General features: G+C 35.2%; 1 protein-coding gene across 3 annotated transcripts in view; it reads left to right on the top strand.

Annotated features, from left to right (window-relative positions):
- Positions 1-10,563: 10,563 nt before the first annotated feature.
- LOC111503147 (uncharacterized) overlaps positions 10,564-25,327 on the top strand; it is a 60,298-nt gene continuing 45,534 nt past the window's right edge. Inside the window, exon 1 of one of the 3 annotated variants that reach the window (XM_074181166.1) lies at positions 10,564-10,883. The gene's annotated coding sequence lies outside the window, so the exon portion shown is untranslated. Of the gene's footprint in view, positions 10,884-12,448; positions 15,044-25,327 lie in introns of those variants that run through there. The other 2 variants (XM_074181167.1, XM_074181165.1) reach the window with 2 other exon arrangements.

The raw sequence follows: 25,327 nt of genomic DNA, 5'->3' as shown, positions 1-25,327 counted from the left end.
ATATTACTTTTAATAATTTTGTAAAACTCAGGATCACGATCGGGGTGAGGTATTTCAGCACAAATAATAGTGTCAATTTGATCCGGAGTGATGCCATGTTGAAGCCATAAAAGTATATGAATATGCGGAAGACCTCGCTTTTGCCATTCCGTCGAATACATATAGTTTCCCACTTCACCGAATATTTTCCCTTTTATCAACAAATCCATGACCTTTTTTACCTTTAATCGAAAGACACGCGAAATAATATCGTATCGATCATGAGATTTTTGTCCTGAAAGTAAGTGCTCATTTATGTCACGCCAGCGTGGGTTACATGTAAAAGTAATGAAAAGGTCGGGGCGACCGTAATGTCTAACATAGGTCGTGGCGTCTTGGGTTTTTTCACCAGTAAAAGATGATGGAAGTACTACTATTCGTCCCAGCTGATTTGCTTCAGTATCTTGCCGTCCAAGCATCTTTCAAACGAATATGATTATCAGCGCGCAATTTGGCTTGATTGTTTTTATGTAGTTCAGTCTTTCAGTTTCTAATTTTTGCGTATTCATCTACCAAATATTGACTAAAAAGAGCGCGATATTTAACCAAAAAGTTATCTTCTTCTTCTCTGATCATTATTCTGTATGAATAAAAACTTACAGCAGGTACTGTTTATTTCAAGGGCAACTTAGTTGTGGGATCGTATTGTGGTATATTGATTGAATAGCCATCATCCCCCCAGCAAAACATCAACGGGTACTGCAGCGCGTCATAAGCTCGATGTATCTCACTGATACGCTGAAGTTACTTCGTCTTTCGAGGATGATGTCTCTTCGGTCAAAATGCTGATCTACCAATACAACAGTCACTCCATTTGCCGTTGGTGCATTAAATCTGCCTCTGTGTTCTCTTTGTGGTTTTTTATCTGCATGTATTACGACCTTGAATGACTCTGAAGGCGATATTTTATCAATGGCTGTTTTTAGATCTTTTATGTATGGGTTCACCTCATAAGCTGCAATTTTTTGATTAAATTTGGTCTCAAATCAGGAAATTTTGAACATCGAATATTAGCTTCTCTATCATCTTCATCGACGAAATAAATTTGCAGAATCTGTGCATCCTGCCCAGGTTCCGGTAATATACTTCCAATTAAATGACAGACAAGTCCTTGAACTTTAAAAGTTGGTGAAAAATCGCCTTCTTTTAGTTGTTTTCCACCAAAGGAAGTCATTTGAAAACAGGCATTATATTTTCGAATATTATCCATGAAGTGTACATGATTTGGGTATAAATCATAAACCAGACTGTAAAGTGGTTCAGACAGTTGTTTAAACGGCTCAAGTTGTACTTTACCGGCGCTACAACACATGCCAGGTGTCTCATCTTTCCACTTCAAGGCGTTACACCACTGACACTTGTACATCATAGAATCTAAGACTACACTGCTGTCAGTTCCATAAGCAATATCTGGGTCATATGCCAAACCCGAAAGCAACTTGCTTCTCCATACACGCTGAATTGTATTTTCTCTATGCACATCGGTATTCCTGGCCTGATATAGTGCAGCAGATTGCCTATGTTTTTCAGGGTTTGCAGCCTGGTAGGTGGCGACAGATTGCCTGTGTTTTTCAGGGTGTGCAGCCTGGTAGGTGGCGACAGCTTGCCTCTGAATATCAGGTTTTTTTTTCATATATTCAGACACAGCTTTACGGTGGGATTCAGGTAGAGTCTGTCCATATTTTTTTTGTGCCTTTTTCGTTTGATTTTTTCGTGTGTAATTAGAAAACCTTGCCCTAAGTTTGTTTTTTTTTCTATCAATGTCACAGACTCAGATTGGGACAATAAACTTATTATTAAATTTTCATCATAATTTATTGAAGATACAATAGGTGAATGTTTACGCTCTAAAACAGGTACCTCCTGACAACCCTTATCAACTTCAAGTTGCGAAGGTGTATCAATTCCAAAATCATGTTCTTCTATAGCTATACTATAGCTTCTAGCTTCTATACGACGCCGAGTAATTTTCCTTGCTGCTATGGGAAGATAGGCATCAAAATGGCCACTGGACAAATCTTTGCTGAATCGTAATCGCCTTACCGGATAGTCGTTAGATCCAGATTCCGTATGAGACCGTTTCTATAAACTAAAAAACTTAAATGAGAATAATGATCCTGCTGCTATTAACTCACAAAATCCGCCATAAGTAGCATTTTTCATCATTTCAGCAAAATTTTTGTCAGGTGTTACGTAGTTATCACCATTCCTGTCGTGGGTCATAATTGAAAACTTGTTCCAGTCATTAACCACATATCTGACAATTTAAAAAAGTCTAACCGACAAAACCTATACTTGAACCAAACGAAAACAAATGCCAAATACAAAGCAAAGTCTATAACCAAAACTAATAAACCGAAACAACGCAAATGCAATCCAAAGAAAAGAATAGCCAAAATCGTCAAATATAATCCGCTAGAAATCTTTAGGTATAGTATGTACTATTAGATACGGCGGCCACTCATCATTGGGTATATGTAACTCAGTGAAAACACAACGATAGCTCGTTTTAAAATACTACTAACGCCATCTATTGTCAACATTTAGAACTAAAAATTATTTTGTTCGTCGTAATTTATTCGTTCCATTAGGTACTGATAGGTTCAAACTAATACATTTACATCCTCCATCATCCCTTATTTTATCTCCTTAGGGGTGAAATTTATCAAAATCCTTTCTTAGGGGATGCCTACGTCATAGTAGTTTTATGCATGTAAAGTCTCAGCCCGATCGGTTTGAAATTGACAAAGTTTCATACAAACTTTCATCCCCTACCTGCTTGCCAAATTTCAGCCCGATCCGTCCAGTTGTTTGGGCTGTGCGCTGATAGATCACTATGTCAGTCAGTCAGTCATCTTTGAGTTATATATATTAAGAGATGTAAAAAGAAGCTACGATATAATAATTTTTGAAAATGTTCATTTTTATATGAAAAATTATTGATTCTGTTCAGTTTTCATGATGAATCATTCATCATTCATTACTATATAAAAGTCGAATCGTCGGTAGAAAACAAAAGTGGTTTCACTTATTTGATCTGATCCCAGCTATTTTTCTGATCGTTGAAATATGATTGAGTGAATTCTTTCGGACTCAAAATAATTTTTTATACCCCATGTTTTTTGCAATGATATTTTTTTTTTGAGATAACGAAAACTCATTCAATTTTTCGGATAGGAAAGATATCTTGGTCTCTTAAGCAGCGGCGGCTCGTCAGAGGAGGCAAGGGAGGCTTAGCCTCCCTATAAAATTTGAGGCTATTCATCGCAATAAATTAAAAGATATTGACAAATAATTATGATTATTTATCGCTTAAAAATGCTTGGGTATTATTACTTTACCATTAATTTCCAATATACATACATAATATGCCCGAAAAAACACTATCACTCACTACGTAGTACGTACCACACTGTATCCTGCATCAACAAAACTCAAACGCACCGCCCATGAACGAATAACGAATAAACCATCAACCCGAAATAATAAATGCCATACGTTGCAAGGGAGCCTAGCCTCCGACCGCTTTAAAAAACACAGGCTCCACGAGACCGATCCAACCAGCGACATACGTTCCGATTTGTAATTTCAGTTGCAGAAATTAGAGGAGGATAGCCTCTAGTTGGTCTCCGATAGTGTAGTGTACGACTATGTTTGTTTTTTATTCAATTATTCGAACGGGATGCCGTCACGAACCGGTACTGAAAAATATTTTGGTAAATCGTTTTAGTGTTTCTTGATAATATTTGTTATTTGTGTATTGAACAGGCAGTATTGTATTATAGCAGTACTTTTTGGTAATATTTTAAATGTGTTTTAAAGTGTTTTCTTTCAATTTCAAGGTACATTTTTTTTCATTTATTATGGACTAAATAAAAAAATCTGACGATATAGTCGATTGGTTGCTGACAAATAATTTCAAGTCTTTATCTTATGATAATAAATTTTACATTATTAAAACTCTGGGAAGGCCACAACCAAATTTGATTTCAATCAAAGCGTCGGATAATCGACAAAATCGAGGATTTAATATTAGTTGGTACGATAAATGCGATTGGTTGAAACTTTTTTGTTCGCCCTGTGTTTTATTTTCCGTACAAACCGAATACCAAACGTTGTCTAAAAAAGGATACTCCGATTTGAAAAATTAACCTCGTTCTACAGAAGGACATTTTAAATCTAAGGAGTATATATTTTCGTCTTGTAAATTAAAATTGTTTAGCAAACAAAATATAGCAACAGCTTTAGATACAGGTCAAAAAGAGGCCATCATTTTTTTTAATGATCAAGTTAGGGAAAATCGGTCGAATTTAAAAAGACTTATGGATATTACGATTTATTTGGGTACCCAAAGCTCCGGCGGGCTTTTCTGTGTGTATATAGACTTTATGACTTTAGCCTTCCCTGTTCTCCAATGCACGAGCCGTCACTGCTCTTAAGGCTGTCTTGAAGAGTTTTAATGAGAAATATAAATGAAAATGATCATAAGTTGGAGTTTTTCATCGATATTTAATAATAATAATCTTTATTCAGCAGCAGATACATCAGTGAAAAGAGAGAACAAAAAAGAAATATAAAAAAAATATATACATACAGTGTGGTACCTTCAGCTGGAATAAATTCAGTAGAATTGTAGCAGAATGTTTCTTGCAAAATTCCTGAGACAGGTCGATTTTGTTTTCAAGAGAGATACATTTCTACATTCTAATGAACCAAATTACATGCATCCCTTACATAGGGTAGCTACCCCTAAATTTTTTTAAATAGCAATAAGGGTTGATTTGTATTAAATTTTAAAAACATATTATTCCTCTAAACAGCAGTGCTCGATTTTTAAAATTTCGTCGATTAGTTTCCGAGATACTATCAATTTAATAATTTGCATAAAAAATTAGCATTTTTCAAATTATCCTCATACCCTGCTTAGAAGTGTACGTAATTTGATTTATTACATTGTTAAAATGTTTCTACCTTGAAGGCAAAATCGACCTGTTTGAACATTTTCTTCAAAGCTGCGCATTTTTCATAAGACATTTCAAGAGACAACCCAATTACAGGACACAATAAACAATTTTGAGATGAAAGAGCTGAATATAAGAAATATATACATATCATAATAGTGATACATTCATGGAATATTAAAAAAAAAGAAAAAAATAAATTTTGAGTAAGTGTTTGATGATTTACAAACATAATACATATATTGTAACAATAATACCTTCATGGAATAAAAAAACGGGTGCGTCTCGAAACGCTCGACAGAAGTGATAACTTAAACTAATCCAAGTTAAACTATTTAATATTGAAATTGCATAACTTGAGGAAAACTTAGGTTATGTATATTAATATGATAACGTAAGGAAAGGTAATTTATTAATAAAATCTTTTATTGATTATTTTGTTTATGTACATATATTATAGCTACCATAAGCCAATTGTTACTTTTGTAGGATTAAATAATGGTATTAATAATGTACATACACAAAATTTGTATCATCATTTTTAAGCCACGTTTCATATAATGAAAGAATATTACGTTCTTACTGGTTACATTTTTATAATACTGTCAACAGTGCATGTTTAACGCACGCACACTAAATACTGATCGTCTATCCGACGAGAGAGAAGGGGCCTGCCTTCCGCTGACGTATGCGTAAGAGGAAGGGAAGCCAGACAAACTGGCGCCGTTACGCGTTAGGTAACGAAGCGGGTTACCCTCCCATAAGAAGTTTTCACTTCAAAAACAAATTTCAAATAAGTTAATTGATGGATGTAGCCATTACTACGTGGTAGGAAATCATAATGAAGAAAAGAGAAATAAAACTTTTTAAGTTATTTACCACTTTTATTTGTAACTAACGTTACTGCAGTTTCGTCCTACACGGACATTTTCTTACTTATACATTAAGTAGCGTTTGTTACAAATGAAAGTGGTAAAAAACATATAAAGTTTCATTTCTCTTTTCTTTCAAATAAGTTTTTATTGCTTCCCAAACATAATGTTTTTTATTTCTTTTTTTAAATATATACATGTTGAATACAAATGAGGGAGATTTGAATAACATATTGCTTCTCGGTGTTGGTAGGTTAAAACATTGTTCGGTTCTACCACGGATTCTTGTTACAATCTCTACAGTGAGTAGAGATTTTATTATTCAGAATAACCCTTCGACCTCTATTACTTAGATAATTATCAAAAAAATTTACAGATTTTTGAGATAGTCCCATATAGCCTAGAATATATTTCAGGGCATTATGGTTGAGAGAGTCAAAAGCTTTCGAATAGTCTAATAATACCAGAACTGTAATCATACCAGAATCATTATTACGTAATATACGATCGGTCACATTCAAAAGTGCAGTAGCACAGCTATGTACCTTCCTAAATCCAGACTGCGTGTCCGGTAGAATATCCTTATCATGTAGGTACTCTACCAATTGGTTTTTAATACCCCTTTCTAATAATTTGCAGATGACTGGCAAGATACTAATCGGCCTTAAATTGTTCAACTCATTCACCACATCCGTCTTCGCTAAAGGCACTACATGTGCTATTTTCCATTGACTAGGATATGCTGAATGTTCAATACAAAAATTCAGAATATGTGAAATAAACTCAAGTATGAAAGGGCAACACCACAATGTGAAATCTACAGAGAGGCTATCAGCACCAACAGCTTTCGTTTTAATTGTGGTCAGGTGCATATAAATATCATTATCATTCATCCGCTCAAAATTCAAATTTTCATTTACACCGGGTCGACGATCATTATAGTACTGTTCAAAATCAGGAGTTGAGCAGGATTGAGGAATAGAATCACAGAAAAAATCATTAATATCATTTACATTAGCAAGATGGTCTGGGATATATGATACATTCTTTTTACTATATATGTTGAGTTTTCTGAGAATGTCCCAAGTATTATTTTCATTTCTAGAGATATGAAACTGTAAATACGCCTTTTTTTCCCTATCTATCGATTTATTAGTGAAGTTTCTCAAGTTTTTATACTCTTCGAAGTCACCGAGATTTCCTGTTCTTTTGAATTTTTTTCAGTTTTTTGTCTCTTTCTCTCATCATTAACTTAACAATGTCAGTAATCCACGGTTTGTGCTTTTTCTTTCTTAACCGAAAAGTTTTATATGGAGCATGGAAATCAAGTAGCGTATTCAAATTTTCATTAAAAAAAGCAACTTTCTCATCGATTAATTCGAGATTATAGATAGTGCACCATGGTATTGATCTCAAATCATTATTGAGTTGGTTGAGGTTGATATTTTTATAATCTCTGTATTTAGCGTATTCAATACTATCACTATCATTGCCCAACTTTAAAGCTGCATACCCCAAATCATGATCTGAAATGTGTGCACTCGAAGTTTCTAGAAAATACCAGAAATACGTAACCACTATAAAAGCAGCAGGTTGACAATACGATCATCAATATTGGTTTAACGTATAGTGGTCAGTTAGTATCAGAAAGGCGAGGTGAGCAATCACGCAAATATTAAGAGTATTATTTTAGTGTTATCTTTTTGAATAAAATAAGTTGACTCCTGTAAACGCAGTATCACATATTTGAACTTTGCTTTATATGTGGTCAGTTTACTCCTAAATCGCAGAAACGGCCAATTAATCAAATGACCAAAGTAGCTTACCATAAGTATTTTGGATGTGTTGTTGGTGATAAAGATCGGGATTGGGCTCCTCACCTATGTTGCTAAACCTGTGCAGCAAATCTAAGTAACTGGTTGAATGGCAAATGGTCCTCTATGCCTTTGGCAGTTTCAATGATTTGGCGAGAAACAACAAATCATTACAACGACTGTTACTTTTGCATGACAAACGTGTCTGGTTTTTCAAGAAAGAGTAAATACAAAATTGTATATTCAGATATTTCTTCTGCAAGACGGCCGGTTCGTCATGAAGAAGGTTTACCAGTTCCAACAACCCCGGCAAATTGAGAGGAAGATTTGGAAATGTATGATGACCAGGCAGGTTCCCATGAAGTGCCAGAAAAAGACGGTCCTTATTTTCCAGAGAGTGCAGGAAGAACACTCCATTTGATCGAACAACCTGAATTAAATGACCTAGTTCGGGACCTCCACTTGTCCAAAGAGAATGCTGAACTATTAGGGTCTAGATTACAATAATGGAATTTACCAGCCCCTAAACCCAAAGTTATAATATTTAGGAACCGTAGGAGCCATACACGTTTTTTACTATGCAAGATAAAATGTGTGTGTAAATCCAAATGGTGTGATGTAGAAATTACAATTTGCACAAAACCCGGGCGAATGGTGTTTATTTATAGATTCGTCTAAAACAAGTTTAAAAGGCGTTCTGCTCCATAATGGTAACAAAAAACCCCCTATTCCTCTTGCACATGCAGTTGCCATGAAGGAAACACACGAAATTATGTCACTTATTCTAAATGCGATAAGTTAAAATACGTATAAGTGGCAAATATGTGGTGACCTAAAAGGCATAGAACTAATACTGAGTTTTCAGGGCGGATTTACGAAGTTTTGCTGTTTGCCTTTGGAACAGTAGGACAACACAGAGCCATTATCAAGTAAAAGAATGGCCTCCGAGAGATAAATACATTCCAGGTCAAGCTAACGTGAAGAATATACCTCTTGTTAATCCCAAAAATGTTTTTTACCTCCATTACATATTAAACTGGGGTCAATGAAAAATTTCAGTAAAAGCATTAGACAAAGAAGGTGATGTGTTTAAATATCTCAAACAGGTTTTTCCAAAATTAAGTGATGCAAAGCTCAAGGAAGGTATACTTGTTGGACCACAAATTAGAAAACTACCAAGTGATCAACAGTTTCATCAAAAATTAAGAAATGTTGAATTAGCTGTGTGGAGTTCTCTCAAAAGAAATGTTTCGGAGGTTTTAGGGAAGAAGAAAGTAGAAAATTACGAAACACTTACAACTTAAAATTAAGAACTACTTGAAAACTACTGCAGAATGGGATGTCGCATGTCTCTCAGAATCCATTTCTTGCACTCCCATTTGAATTTTTTCCCAGAAAATTTGGGTGCTGCCAGTGACGAACAAGAGAAAAGGTTCCACCAAAACATACTAACAATGGAACAACGTTACCAAGGCAGATGGAATGCAGCAATGATGGGGAATTATTGTTGGTTCCTTATGAGGGAAAACGATGAAACATATAAAGTCAACATTTGCAAAAAGGTTATGCAAAAAAGACTTCATATAAATGGTTTTTCATGTGTATTGTAGATAAAGTCTGTTATCCTCATAAATATGTGGTTTTTTTTGTTTTGATCTTATATTTTCCTATAATTGTGAAAATTTTTGTATAAAATAAAAATAACTATAACTCAAAATCGTTACGCGATGGAAAATTTTTGATGTTGAAGTCGCAGTCAGGGTGCATTAAACTTTCATGTATAACCATTATAATAATAGTCGTAATTTTTTTTCTTATTCGTTGGCTAGTGTTATGAAATTTTTTTTTCAATTCTTCAGTGAACTTTATGAGGATATTGTCTTTATTGATTGATATGAACAGTCACGTATGAACAGCCTTGTCTACAAAAGCTATGTTCGGACATTTGTTATGGGACTGGAATGAAGCTCAAGCAGACTGACTATCGAATATTCAAAGATTTTCAGAAGGATCATTAAAACGAAGAGTGGAAGTATATTTTTGACTGTAAAACTGATAAACTGAGGTTAGGTTTGAGTCGAATTGTGTTTTAATCTGAAGAGTGAAATAAACCAATATATGCGTGTGGTTACTTCGGCTCAGTACTTGTTCGAAAAGTCTCGTTTTATTTTGTATGATTTCAGCATCATTCTGAAAAACTACTGTTTGAAATTCAGAGGTGTGTAACCTTCAAATTTCATTCTAAGAGTACATTAGTAATTACACGCCCTGTATGTGAAATTAATCTCATTTATTCAGTACACTTGTACATACAATTTTAAAATAAAATGATATCATATCCCATTACAACGAATCCGCCTCTGGTTGTTTGACTGGAGCTGAAAAAAAAAAGAATGTGTCGATTAGTTTAAGTAGAGGAAATATTTGTTATGATTTTATGGTGAATCGAACAATTCACTGTTAACGACCACATAATAAATGTTGTATATCCCAATACTCACCTTATTTCAGTAGTTGCCGAATGAGAGTCATAAGGGTTTTGGTTATTTGCTTTCCTTAATCGAAAATCACTGAACGTAAACATTGTTCCGATCAGCTGATTCGAGTCGGACATCTAGCTAGCTTCTTTGAAATCTTCGAAATAGTCTGTATTTCCTTGAGTAGCCGTAACTCGAAGAAATCTTATTATATTATATAGTAGATTGCATATTTGTGCATAGAATAATCTTAGTAACGAGTATTTAGAAATTTAGGACACGAATATACGTAATGTTCGGATGTTTAGGTTTGTTTTGGAATTATTATTTAGAACATGCGTGAGCCATCTGTGAGTAGAAGTGATAGGTAGGGATTTGTCATTTTTGATTACGTGGAAAGGTGTTCACTCCCGTTTGGATCGTGTCCTTGTGAAAGTAACCACTGGTTGAATTCGAGGTGTTTAATGATTTTTCAATCATCCTCAGTTGGGATAATCTCGAAATTCACCATTAAAGAGTTCTGTAGACTGTATAGTGTATTTGATGGGTTGGTTACTTTGAATACAATTCAGAACTGATCTCGTAAGAGGATTCTTATTGGTATTTTTTTGTACGACGACAGAGTACAACGTGTACACGATCCTGTGAAGCTGTAACCATCTTATGTGATACGTGGCAATTCTCTATAGTTCCCGGAAGTGATAAAACCCCTTAGCAAGGGTAAGTTAACCTTTCAATATATGTATTTATTGAGATTTGTGTAACATTTCTGTTTCAATAAAGAGACTACTGTAGGGCAGATTACCCTGACCCTCCACCTCAGCTTGTTCTCTGTGGTTTAGCTGTGGTGAAATTCCAGTCTTTCGTATTTAGAAATTAATTGTCTTTGTTTTTCTTGTTTGTTTTGTGAACCGACAGAAATGTGTTAGAATCCTGTTCTGTTGGGAATTCAAATAACCATATAAGGTTTTAAGGCATACTTCTTTTTTAAGGGTTTTTTTGGGTAATTTTTATTTTCGTACCTGCTACGCTGGGTTCCAAGCGCAGAATTCCACATATCAACTGGGTGTTCCATCACAACAGGCACCACCGCCGGTGTGATTTTCCACTGTGACCCGGAGCATACTACAGGGTGTCCCGAGTTCTGAGGACTAGAACGCTATTGTGCTTATATATCTGCTTCATTGCAAAGGTGAAATTTAATGCAAACTATTTGATACTTTAATATCATACATGTGAAGGGGAAATTTAATGCTTACTATTTTATGCTTGATTATGATACTGTGCGCCTACGCTTGAGCTCTCGCGACGCCGCCCTCACTATGTTGCATGCATTTTAATTTCGGCCCTGATATTTTTCAACACGATTCATGCTCGTCGTTAGTAGGTAGTGACAGATTGAGTTGACGCTTACCAGGTAGAGTTCGCATTGCTTGGATCGTTAGATTCATCGTTGTATAAATGTATATATGTTTAGCTAAAATTTTGCTTCGTTTATGGAAATTGGTGTTGATGCTGTGAAATATAGTTTATGGAGTATCATGGTATCACGTCTGTATGTATATTTTGGATACTTGTGATCAGAGTTGCACATTGCTTTCTTATATTGCTATAAATTGCTACTGCTATAGCTACCGTCACTCACGCTCAATTATTATAGTAACTTTTTAGAAGGAGTCATCAAACCATCCAGTTGACTTTTAAACTTGTTTATGTTGAATAGTTCAGTTAATTTGCATATGTTGTTGATGAAGTACACCGGTTCTGAATAAATCTTTTTTATGAACCCGTTGTTTCCATGTCCTTTGGTGAATTAGGGATATAGGCACATAACTAAGGGAATTTTTGGGTAAATTTACCTGGCGCCATTATTATTTCTTTAATACATGTTTTTAAGGAACCACTCCCGTCTTCACTGAGTGTAGCCGCAAATACCCACTTGACACTTGTTGTTGGTCAAGTGCAATGCGTCTTTGGTAGATCTGAAGGTCGCAGGTGATGGCGAAACAACTATAACTCGAATATTTTGGATTTTTTGGCCGTTACTTGTTGACATTTTTTCCTATTACAGATCGCTGAAGATGCCAGCCAATTGCACCAGCGGAACGCCTAAAACCCGGAAACAGAAATATTTACTATTCCTAACGTTCCCTATTGTCGTTATTAATTACTTTCCATCATATTGTTATTAATAATTATGCATTCGCATAAAAGTGCATAACAATTGCAAATGCGCATGACCACTCCAAAAGCTCATAGTCCCGTTCATAGTCATAGTTCGATACCGAAGGAGTAACTCTATTCCCTCCTCTACTGAAATAACGAACGCCATAAGTAGCACTTCTTTTAATCCGTTTCTAAAATCCGAACGATTAGGGAATGAAAAGAGTTAGTGGAGTTGATATCCAAAATCACCTACGGTGGACTCCCAGTCATAGGGGCAGAAACACCATAGTGGGGACCAATCGGCTGATATGCCTACTAGCGAACTGAAAGAATTTCTAATGCATTGATATGAGAGTAAAGAAATTGCGAAAAGAAATTACATGTCGATGATTCATGCTCTGTAATGAGAAATTCAAGATGTCGACATCCTAAGCAACTTCTCTACTAGTGATTCAACGTTTCTCGAGAACAATTTTCCGCACTTTCTAAACATTTTCATCGGTTGTTGATGTGCTGGGACGACCAGAGCGAGCGTCGTCATTCACATATTCTCAAACTTCTGTGAAAAGCTTGTAAACATTTTTTGACTTGGACTATAATCACCGTATGCCACTGTCAACATTTCAAGAAGTTTCACACATTTTTATATAGATGGTCAAGACTCTACCACGACTACCCGCTTATCTTCAAACCTCTCATTCACTTTTATGTCAGGTTAGTTTATCATAACAAATTATTTGCACTATTTTAGTTGGATCAACTGAGTTATCACAACAATGGATGTAACTTATCTCAACTATCTACTGTTGATATGTGGTGGAATTGGTCGATACTTGATGAAAATTTACAACGTGTTGAAGTAATCCTTCATCGCGAGATTTTCACTGGCCAGTTCACAAAACCGCAACACGTGTTCCGCTTTACAAATGCTTTCTCAAGCGTTTTCATACGATGGAAACACTTGAATCATTGTATAGTTTCGCTATGTTTTTGCGTTTATGTAAACTGTACAGTGATAATCTCACAATGAAGTCATGAAAAATAAAAAATAATATTTCTTTTTGTTTTTTACTACTTGTATTTGAAACTAACGTTACTGCAGTTTCGTCCTATAAGTTTATTTCCAAACTAATACAATACACTCTAGTTTACAATACAATAAAATAATATTTGTAACTAAAGTTACTGCAGTTTCGTCATATAAGGACATTTTCGAACTGATACTAATATAGTTAATTGTATGATTTTCACTATAAAGACTTTTACAAAAATCACGACACGTGTTTCGCTATACAATAGGTTTCTCAACGCTTGAGGAAGCTATTGTATAGTTTGTTGCGGTACTCATTATTACAGTTCATTGTATGATTTTCACTATGAAGAGTTTTACAAAAATCGAGACATGTGTTTCGCTATACAATAGTTTTCTCAATATTTGAGAAAGCTATTGCTTAGCGAAATACGTGTCATGGTTTTCGTAAAACCTTTTATAGTGAAAATCATACAATAAACTGTATTCCTGAGATTTAATATGGATTTTCTTGAAGTATCAAACCAATACAATTAACTTTAGTTTATTGTATTGGTTTGAAAATGTCTTTATAGGACGAAACTGCAGTAACGTTAGTTACAAATACATTTTTCATGATGATCTCCTATCACGTAATAACGGCTACATCCATCAATTTACCACAATGAAGAATTACTTGAATTACCTACTGTTGGAAGTAGACTTCGATTGATGAGGTAGGGTTAAGTGGAAGAACAGTTCAGTTGTTCAATTTATTCAGGAACTAGATTGAACTTCGCCCTTTATTTTCAAAAAAAAATTCTGTTGGTGTCTTTCCCCAATCTTGTTTTTTTTTACAATTTTTTGAAAATAATAAAGACGATTATTATTATTATTATCCTTCGCGTGTGTGTGTGTGTGTCAAGAATGAAGATACAGATGAATTATTTTTATTGGTCTATCAGTTTATAAATTTGGAAACCTTTGAAATATTTTTCATTGAGGTAATTTCAATGAAATCATAATAAACAACAAAAATGAATCATTTCATCAGGAGATGGGCTACCCTGCGAATATAGTCCAGCTCTTGTTGACGCCAACTTTGTTAGTGAAACGCGGTTCGAGATCTGTTGAAACCATTTTGCAACAAGTAATTTTAGAGTCTGTAGGTATCGAAATCTCGTCATTAAATCAAACATTTTTGAAAAATCCCCCGAAACACGATTCATCCAATTTTTCAATAGATAAGTTATGAACCCGAGTTCGCTGACCGAGCATCACTCAGGGATAGAGTTACATCCGCTGTTCCAGACGCGACTACATGATAAGCCGACAAAACGTAACTTATAAATTATTGTTAATTTCATAATCATTCATTCTTGTTACTTCGCCTGAACTGTAACGTTGTATTTGTTCAAAATAAAGTCTTTTTAAAAAAGTATTTTCGTATATCGCACACGTAACTGGCGCAGTCGGTAGGATAAGTGCAGTTTTTTCGTCAGAAATACACGGCATCGAAACCGATTTCGGACTAGAAAAACGTGGGTTTTTACTCTTCGGCACTTATCGAGACTTTTAGTGACTTTCTTCGTTCCTGTGCACCAAAAAGGGATTGAGTTAACCTGAGGGCCTAAGGAGGAGTCCAGACATTTCAAACAAAGCAGATAAGCTGGTAACAGAATCACCGGAAGATTAAAATACATTGGTGAGTCCAAGTCTCCTTTCTTTCCTCCCCGAATTCTTTTTTCCTGGATAGGAAAATTGGGATTATTTAATTTTAGTTGAACAATTAATAGTTTTAGAGAAACTTTAAATAATAATCAAACAAATTTAGACGAGTTAATAGAAAGCTTCAACAGTTCTTTAAACGTGTCTAATTCCATATCTGAAATCATGGTGAATAATAATCCAAGTCAAACTCCGCCTGCTTGAACGGTAAACCCAACAGTTACCCTGAGCATGTTGAAAATGTTTGTCGATACGATACCTAATTATGATGGTGATATGAATACATTGACTAGCTTTATATCAGCTTGTGATTTTCTATTTGAAACATATAGTAATACAAATGATCCTTTCTTGGAAAAATATTTAATTAGAGCAATTCAAACAAAATTAATCAACAGAGCTCAATTATTAGTAGGTTGTAGAAGTGAATTAACTACTTGGGATACAATAAAGTACGCTCTTGTTCGATGTTTTGGCGATAAACGAAATCTTGAATGTCTAGAACAAGATTTACTCATGTGTAGACCTCTGAGAAATGAATCCACTTTGGATTTTGGTAAAAGGTTACAAATTTTGAGAAGCACTCTCATACAAAAAATAAATTCATTTCTTGATACAGAAATGGATGCTGCTACTAAATTAATTTATTTAAGACAATACCAACAAATTTGTTTGAGAACTTTAATAGAGGTATAACAGGTCCATTACAGAGCTTGATTAGAATAAAGAATCCAGATTCTTTAGAAGTCGCTATGACTTACATTATAGAAGAAGAAAATTTTCAATATACCCAAAATCTTTTTAGAACTTCCATAATGCCTCAACATACGAAAGTTGTCACAAGATCACAATTTCAAAACACGCAAATTTCAAGATTTGCAAGCCCACAAAACATTCCTCAAAATTTTGGAAATAATAAAAAATTTTCATATAACACTCCAAATTTTAACTATGACACCCCCCAAAGACCAAAATTCGAAACGAGACATTCAGCACCTCAGTCATTTTCTGCAAATTCATTTCCCAGACAACCTATCAATGTTCAGCCACGACCTGGCCACAGAAACTTCCCAACAAACAGACAAGTCTTTGGTCCACCCCCAAATGTCTTCAAACCTACAGGGAGGACACCTCCAAATCAACCAGAACCAATGTCAGTCACATCCAGAAACACATTCCATAGGCAACCGAATAACCCCCAAAATAAATTCGCACCCTCAGGTCCTCGTAACTTCACGTCTCAGGAAATTTACCAAATTGATGAAGAGTCGCCCGATCTTCTAGGAAATACTAATGCACCGAACGATTCTGACAATATTCCTGATAACTATGACTCAGAATTTAAACATGACTATTACACTTACGACCACAATTCGGACGTAAATCCCCAAACTGAAGTTTATGAAAACCCTGAAGATTTTCCAGAAACTCCTGAAAATTTTCAGCAGTTTGGCCACACCAACCACGGGACATAACCACTGAAATGTACACCGAAATAAACAATAGCCTACCCTATATAGAAATACTTGACCCACCTATGAAATTGTTAATTGATACAGGGTGTTATCATTCGATGATGCGGCCCTCTATTGCCGAAAAATTCTTTCCAGAAAGTATTTATCATAGCCCCTCTAAAATTAAAACAGGTATAGGTGGAAAGGAAGTTAGATTCAAAGTTGATGTTAGGTCTTTTAAAGAACTCAATTCTGACCAAATAATAAAATTCATTCTATTTGATTTTCATTCATTCTTTGATGGTATTTTGGGCCTGGGAGAACCACAGAAAATGAATTTTCGTGTAGATTTGGTTCAAAATTGTTTGGTTAACGAAAAAGTTAAAATTCCAATACTGTTTAGAAATCCAAATAAGGAAGCTTACAGCGTAACTATCAATGCCAAGGAAATTGTCTCAGTGGAAGTCCCTGTTTCTCAATATTCTGATGATGTTTTAATACCCGAATGCAATTTTCAAAATATATTCATCCCTGAAACACTCACGACAGCAAAAAATGGATTAACTAGAATCGAAATTCACAATTACTCAGACGAATCAATTTCAATAACTTTCAATGAACCAATAAAAGGTTCTCCTTTTTCCGATAATCAAAAAGAAAATTTTCATTTATTTCATTTCAAAAATTCGGAAGTAGAATCCCCTTGCGACAAAACACTTGATATAACAAACTTAATTCGTTGCGACCACTTGAATAGCGAAGAACACTCTGCTCTGGTAGCTCTTTGCAGAGAATTTTATGACATTTTCCATAAAGAAAATGAAAAACTAACCTTCGCAAATAAAGTCAAACATGTCATCAAAACCTATGATGAAATTCCCGTGTACACAAAGTCATATAGATATCCATTCGTACATGAAGAGGAAGTGCGAAAACAAATCAACAAGATGCTAGACGATGGCATCATAAGACCAAGCCAGAGTCCATGGAGTAGTCCCATTTGGATCGTCCCAAAAAAGTTGGACGCCAGTGGCAAACAAAAATGGCGTATCGTAGTCGATTACCGAAAGGTAAACGAAAAGACCATCGATGATCGATATTCGCTTCCAAATATCAATGATATTTTGGATAAATTAGGCCGATGCCAATATTTTTCCACATTGAACCTTGCGTCAGGGTTTCATCAAATAGAAATGCATCCCGACTCTATCGAAAAAACCGCTTTTAATGTTGAAAATGGGCATTTTGAGTACCTCAGGATGCCATTTGGGCTCAAGAGCGCTCCAGCAACATTTCAAAGGGTTATTGATAATGTCCTGAGTGATCTCCAAAATAAAATATGCTTGGTGTGCATGAACGACATCATTATATTTTCGACAAGCCTTGAAGAATACATATCCAACTTGAAACTCATCTTTAAGAAATTGAGCAGTTCTCGATTGAAAATTCAAATAGATAAATGCGAATTTCTTAGAAAGGATGTCGAATTCCTAGGCCATGTTATAACGCCTGACGGGATAAGGCCCAATCCTCGAAAAATCGAGGCAATTCAAAAGTTTCCAATTCCCCGGTCAGCCAAAGATGTCAAGTCATTTTTGGGACTTTTAGGATATTACAGAAGGTTTATAAAGGACTTTGCAAAACTAACAAAGCCCTTTACCAAATGTCTCAAAAAAGAGGAAAAGATAGAACATTCATCAGAATTCATAAATACTTTCGAACTTTGTTAGAGAATTCTGTGCAATGACCCAGTTCTACAATACCCAGATTTCGAAAAACCTTTCATAGTTACACAGATGTCTCTAATTTCGCTATCGGTGCTGTCTTGAGTCAAGGCAAAATAGGAAATGATCGCCCTATTGCTTATGCATGCCGAACCTTGAACCCTGCTGAAGTAAACTACAGCACGATTGAGAAGGAGTTACTGGCCATAGTATGGGCTACTAAATATTTCAGACCATATCTATTTGGCAGAAAATGTTCACCGTCCTCGTTATCAGGTGGCGGTGTTATAATACGAGGGGATGGATTCTGATTAGAAGGGGGTACTATTTGAATATCAGATATTATGTTCATTTTCTTGTTGTTTTCGATGTTGGGGTTGAATACCTGTTCCAAATTGTCCAGGTCTTCTGTGGATACGTCCAATGGTTATTCAGAGTTTAGATATTGATTTATATCATCATCTATGTCTCCAGGATTAACTAATATTGATTCACTGTCAATTTGATTAATTTCTACCCTCGACAAGGCATCGGCGTTTGTAGTTTGTTTACCCTTTTTGTACATTATCTGATAGTCGTACTCCTCAAGTTTCAGTCTCCGTCTCACTAAACGTGAGTTTGGTTCTTTTAGACTGAAAGGAGAGGTTTATGGTCAGTAAATATGAGAAATTTTCTGCCAAATAGATATGGTCTAAAATAGTTAGTAGCCCATACTATGGCCAGTAACTCCTCAATCGTGCTGTAGTTTACTTCAGCAGGGTTCAAGGTTCGGGATGCATAAGCAATAGGGCGATCATTTCCTATTTTGCCTTGAATTAAGACAGCATCGATAGCGAAATTAGAGGCATCTGTTGTTACTATGAAAGGTTTTTCGAAATCTGGGTATTGTAGAACTGGGTCATTGCACAGCATTCTCTTACAAAGTTCGAAAGCATTTATGAATTCTGATGAATGTTCTATCTTTTCCCCTTTTTTGAGACATTTGGTAAAGAGCTTTGTTAGTTTTGCAAAGTCCTTTATGAACCTTCTGTAATATCCTAAAAGTCCCAAAAAAGACTTGATATCTTTGGCTGACCGGGGAATTGGAAACTTTTGAATTGCTTCGATTTTTCGAGGATTGGGCCTTATCCCGTCATGCGTTATAACATGGCCTATGAATTCGACATCCTTTCTAAGAAATTCGCATTTATCTATTTGAATTTTTAATTGAGAACTGCGCAATTTCCTAAAGATAAGTTTTAAGTTGGATATGTGTTCTTCAAGGCTTGTCGAAAATATAATGATGTCGTCCATGTACACCAAGCATATTTTATTTTGGAGATCACTCAGGACATTATCAATAACCCTCTGAAATGTTGCTGGAGCGTTCTTGAGCCCAAATGGCATCCTGAGGTACTCAAAATGCCCATTTTCAACATCAAAAGCGGTTTTTTCGATAGAGTCGGGATGCATTTCTATTTGATGAAATCCTGACGCAAGGTCCAATGTGAAAAAATATTGGCATCGGCCTAATTTATCCAAAATATCATTGATATTTGGAAGCGGATATCGATCATCGATGGTCTTTTCGTTTACCTTTCGGTAATCGACTACGATACGCCATTTTTGTTTGCCACTGGCGTCCAACTTTTTGGGACGATCCAAATGGGACTACTCCATGAACTCTGGCTTGGTCTTATGATGCCATCGTCTAGCATCTTGTTGATTTGTTTTCGCACTTCCTCTTCATGTACGAATGGATATCTATATGACTTTGTGTACACGGGAATTTCATCATGGGTTTTTATGACATGTTTGACTTTATTTGCGAAGGTTAGTTTTTCATTTTCTTTATGGAAAATGTCATAAAATTCTCTGCAAAGAGCTACCAGAGCAGAGTGTTCTTCGCTATTCAAGTGGTCGCAACGAATTAAGTTTGTTATATCAAGAGTTTTTTCGCAAGGGGATTCTACTTCCGAATTTTTGAAATGAAATAAATGAAAATTTTCTTTTTGATTATCGGAAAAAGGAGAACCTTTTATTGGTTCATTGAAAGTTATTGAAATTGATTCGTCTGAGTAATTGTGAATTTCGATTCTAGCTAATCCATTTTTTGCTGTCGTGAGTGTTTCATGGATGAATATATTTTGAAAATTGCATTCGGGTATTAAAACATCATCAGAATATTGAGAAACAGGGACTTCCACTGAGACAATTTCCTTGGCATTGATAGTTACGCTGTAAGCTTCCTTATTTGGATTTCTAAACAGTATTGGAATTTTAACTTTTTCGTTAACCAAACAATTTTGAACCAAATCTACACGAAAATTCATTTTCTGTAGTTCTCCCAGGCCCAAAATACCATCAAAGAATGAATGAAAATCAAATGGAATGAATTTTATTATTTGGTCTGAATTGAGTTCTTTAAAATACCTAACATCAACTTTGAATCTAACTTCCTTTTCACCTATACCTGTTTTAATTTTAGAGGGGCTATGATAAATACTTTCTAGAAAGAATTTTTCGGCAATAGAGGGCCGCATCATCGAATGATAACACCCTGTATCAATTAACAATTTCATAGGTGGGTCAAGTATTTCTATATAGGGTAGGCTATTGTTTATTTCGGTGTACATTTCAGTGGTTATGTCCCGTGGTTGGTGTGGCCAAACTGCTGAAAATTTTCAGGAGTTTCTGGAAAATCTTCAGGGTTTTCATAAACTTCAGTTTGGGGATTTACGTCCGAATTGTGGTCGTAAGTGTAATAGTCATGTTTAAATTCTGAGTCATAGTTATCAGGAATATTGTCAGAGTCGTTCGGTGCATTAGTATTTCCTAGAAGATCGGGCGACTCTTCATCAATTTGGTAAATTTCCTGAGACATGAAGTTACGAGGACCTGATGGTGCGAATTTATTTTGGGGGTTATTCGGTTGCCTATGGAATGTGTTTCTGGATGTGACTGACATTGGTTCTGGTTGATTTGGAGGTGTCCTCCCTGTAGGTTTGAAGACATTTGGGGGTGGACCAAAGACGTGTCTGTTTGTTGGGAAGTTTCTGTGGCCAGGTCGTGGCTGAACATTGATAGGTTGTCTGGGAAATGAGTTTGCAGAAAATGACTGAGGTGCTGAATGTCTCGTTTCGAATTTTGGTCTTTGGGGGGTGTCATAGTTAAAATTTGGTGTGTTATATGAAAATTGTTGATTATTTCCAAAATTTTGAGGAATGTTTTGTGGGCTTGCAAATCTTGTAATTTGCGTGTTTTGAAATTGTGGTCTTGTGACAACTTTCGTATGTTGAGGCATTATGGAAGTTCTAAAAAGATTTTGGGTATATTGAAAATTTTCTTCTTCTATAATGTAAGTCATAGCGGCTTCTAAAGAATCTGGATTCTTTATTCTAATCAAGCTCTGTAATGGACCTGATATACCTCTAATAAAAGTTCTCAAACAAATTTGTTGGTATTGTCTTAAATAAATTAATTTAGTAGCAGCATCCATTTCTGTATCAAGAAATGAATTTATTTTTTGTATAAAAGTGCTTCTCAAAATTTGTAACCTTTTGCCAAAATCCAAAGTGGATTCATTTCTCAGAGGTCTACACATGAGTAAATCTTGTTCTAGACATTCAAGATTTCGTTTATCACCAAAACATCGAACAAGAGCGTACTTTATTGTATCCCAAGTAGTTAATTCACTTCTACAACCTACTAATAATTGAGCTCTGAGGGCCTATAATTTATTGAGTTGTGGATTTTTTTGCCAACATAAATCATACTTACAGTAAGAATAAGTGAAAAACAATGCATTGAACATAAAATTGACGAAAAAAAGTTGAACATGTATGGATTTTTTGGATTTGACAAATGTCATACCTTCACATAAATGTCATTTTTCAATGAGCATGATGATTTGATAATCTTTGACTCTAAAGAGAGAGTTGATTGATACAGTTTTCATTATTATCATTGTTTTTTGGTGTAGGTCCAGTAAGTTACTGTATATACTGCTGCCTGTCCTCGAGACTTCGTAGAGAGCGGACGTGTCTGCGGAGGATTTGTTGAGTAATTGTGTGTAATATTCAACGATAATGGCATTGAATTAGTGGTTGAAAATACAGTAAAAGTGACGGTTAGAAATAATCGTAAAAACAATTATTTGTGAAATAGACACAAGCAAAAGTACGTACAAAACAGTGCTACATTTAAATATTGAAACAATTCGTTATCAACATCGAGCAAATGAAAGTTTCAGTTTATCCTATCGCGTTTTTAAGTCGAAACACGATAAGAACAATCGGCGAATGTTTTTCCGTTCCTCATCTGGCGAAAGGCGATAAGGTGACATTCGCCAATTATTAGAGTAAGGTTCGGTTTACACGGGAGAGGCAATCAATGAAAAATTGAAATATGGACTTTAGAAAAAAGCGAAAACCAATCGACGGGGATGGAGATTACGAGGAAAGGGATATTTTTCAACCAAGGATTGGAACTCTGGGAACGCCACCTCATTCAACAGGAGGTGATGAAACTACGACTGGAAAAGTGCTCAAGAAGCAAAGGGTTATCGATACAATGATTCAAGAAGCGAGGTATACCATGCAGGAGACCGCGAAGGAGATTCTAAACAGATCGGAAGAAAAAATAGAGACAGACAAGTTAGGGGCCTCAAGGAGGATTCCTATCGCCTAACTTCCAGGATTGGAGAGATGGTGGAGATATTTCAAAAGGCCATGACCAGGTATTCATCAGGCAAAATTCAGTTCAACAAGGAAGAGCAGAACTCTGTATGTGGCAGTTTACAGCAGATAGCGATGCTGGGAGGTTAGATGGGTACGAGACTGAATGAGGCAGAGGTGAGAAACAGTATGCTAGGGAAGAGAGTGAGAGAAATGGAGAAAATATTGAAACAGCAGGAGAATAAAAGGGAAGTCATAACGGCGTTTTAAACTATTCACCAAGATAAGTATTTCACTGATTATGTTCGTATAAAAAACATGCAAATAGTTCAAGTGCATTTCAGTAAAAAAGATATTTCTGACTATATATCTATATATCTAACTATAGATATATATATCTATTGAAAAAATTGCGATGCGTTTTATATATATTCAAGTATGTGACGGAGTACTTGCACCAAGATCAGAAAATCATTTTGTACAAAAGTCTTGTCGAACCGCACTTGGAATACGGCATTCTCGGATGAGGCGGGGTGTCAAGAACATACCTTGATGCATTGGAAGTATCCCAAAGAAGATTCTTGAAAATCATCCTGAATAAAAATAGTAGATACTCCAGGGATCAAGTATATAAAGAGACAAAAACGTTTGATCTGAGACAAATATACTTTGAACAGCTGAATATTGCAGTATTCCAAAAAAAATTGACCTTCTCAATCTGGATCATACGTATCTTACCAGAGGAAGAAACAAATTTGTCCAACCGATAATGAGCAAGTCAGTAGGCCAGAAAAGTCATAAATTTTTGGGTCCAAGGGCTTTCAACACTCTTCCTGATGAAATAAAAATTCAACAATCGATATCAAAATTCAAAAGAGAGTTGAAAACATATGTATATCAGAGGAACCGGAAAGCGATCCACTAAATAATTGAAAAAATTGAAAAATAACATCTTACAGCAAAATTAGTACACAAATATATAGAATATTTTCTATGTACCCCGGTTTCATTCGTTCTGTTCGACTGTTGATTCTTTTGTAAAAGTTTCAGTTTGGATCTAATTACACCTTCTCCATCAAATTTGATTATAAAAAACTGAATAATAGATATTTCAATACATTTTATTTCATGATTGAGATATTTCAATGTCATTGTGAAAATGTAATATTTCAATTATTATTATTATTTATGTGTTATTTATATTGTTATTATCTGTCATATTTATGTTATCACGCACAAGTCACTTCTGTGACTTTTGTGGTATTGTCTGTTTGTTCAACTAAATTCTCTATCAAATGTATATAATGATATATCTGTGAATAAACATTATTATTATTATTATTATTAACTAATGTACCTATTTGATGCGTAGAAGATCACTCTCCTGCTGTATTCGATGCACGCATTCATTATACTTCACGAAAATGTTGCCGTTGCGGCACCACACATGTTTCTTCGTAAATTTGTCTATTGCACTTTTCATCAGGGCTAGTCCAAATTTCGTTAAATTTTCTTGTATGGATATTCCTGTTGATTTCAGGTTTTTTCGGTTACTTAACATTTTTTCACGCACTGCGGTATCAACAAACTGTACTAATACTGCTGGCGGACTCAGATTATCTCTACTAGTGTTTTTATTCCGTACCCGATGACATTAATTTGACTATAGTTTTATCCGTGAAGTTTTTCACTTTCATCATTTGATTAGCAATCTTCAGAACGACACTAACTAAATCTTCACCAGTATTTTCTTGTATACCAATAAATCTCACATTTTTATTTCTCGATATTTGTTCCATGTAATACTTACTTCTGCCAGAACCGGACTCCATCCTTTGAGTATGATAACGGTTCATTTACGTCAGTAGTATATTTTCCATCGGTAGCAGTGTTAGTACTGTCACTATTATTTTCAGCATCTTCTTCGTTCGTGTTAATTGATTCTGTCCTGTCAATGTTGGTTCCTGAAGATGAGCTGATATTATCTAAATCATCTCTTGCATTTGCATCAAGGTGAAAACTAGTTTCTTTTCATGAACTTGGTCCGTCATCCGTTTTTGTAACATATATAAAAATTGATCCAGAGATACTCTGAGTTACATACATTCTAGCCTGTTTGGCTTTCCTTTGCTGAAATTCAGTTTTTCTTTTGGATGTGTGCACTTCCCGGGACATTTTTCACTCGATTTTTGATTCTCACACTGAAACAATAAAGCTAGTTGTTATGTTCTAATATGAAAGTATATTCTCATGAACTAGTTGAGCAATATACTAGTACAGTAGGTATAATAAGTTATTTTCATTGGTTCAGTATTAATCCTTATCTGAATAAATCAAAATTAACCTATAGGTTTCGTCCGTAGAAGTACTAGGAGAGTAATTTGCCTACTATAATATTATCTCACCTATAAAATATTCGGTATGGATC

Source organism: Leptinotarsa decemlineata, unplaced genomic scaffold (assembly GCF_025532065.1).
Source record: "Leptinotarsa decemlineata unplaced genomic scaffold, Ldec_3_MD MMD2_tig00026307_RagTag_RagTag, whole genome shotgun sequence".
Classification (NCBI taxonomy): domain Eukaryota; kingdom Metazoa; phylum Arthropoda; class Insecta; order Coleoptera; family Chrysomelidae; genus Leptinotarsa; species Leptinotarsa decemlineata.
The sequence above is the reverse complement of the archived record's forward strand: the minus strand, read 5'-3'. Positions and strand labels throughout refer to the sequence as shown.